Source organism: Brassica oleracea, unplaced genomic scaffold, assembly GCF_000695525.1.
Source record: "Brassica oleracea var. oleracea cultivar TO1000 unplaced genomic scaffold, BOL UnpScaffold13606, whole genome shotgun sequence".
Taxonomy (NCBI): Eukaryota; Viridiplantae; Streptophyta; class Magnoliopsida; order Brassicales; family Brassicaceae; genus Brassica; species Brassica oleracea.
The window spans coordinates 1-464 of NW_013630125.1; the positions used below are offsets into that span (position 1 = coordinate 1).

At 40.9% G+C, this 464-nt stretch overlaps 1 long non-coding RNA gene across 1 annotated transcript; it reads left to right on the forward strand.

Moving 5' to 3' along the window:
* On the forward strand, positions 1-457 carry LOC106322294. The gene is made up of 3 exons (XR_001266333.1): positions 1-118; positions 194-292; positions 358-457. It is a non-coding gene; the product is annotated as an uncharacterized LOC106322294 (long non-coding RNA).
* Positions 458-464: the final 7 nt, after the last annotated feature.

The window sequence follows — 464 nt, forward strand, 5'->3', positions numbered from 1 at the left end:
GGTGTTGATCGTGCTGGTGAATCTACAGCTAGTGGTAATAAGTATGGATGGCAATGGTACGAGGATCCTAGGTTGGACTGTCTCAGCTACAGAAGCATTTTTCCTTCTGATGCAACCCGTAAGTTTCTTGATCAAATCGAATCTTGGAGCTCTTGAGCTTTGGATACTGATGTTACTTTGTTTTGTGTTGCAGCGCCATTAGTTGAGGCAGATAAAAAAACAGATGAAAGCAATTACCTTTTGTGGAGATTAGAGCATGGAGTTGCCGAAGGGTCAGCTGAAATACCTAAAGGTATCATCTTTGTCTTTACTTTGTAACTCATTTATATTCATAATGTTGTTTTGTGGCGTTTACAGGTGAAGCAATCCCGCTTGAATATAATTTTGTTGGTCTTAATGCGATAAGCTTTGACAAAGGCTGCTATGTTGGTCAAGAGCTTATAGCTCGTACGCACCACCGTGGT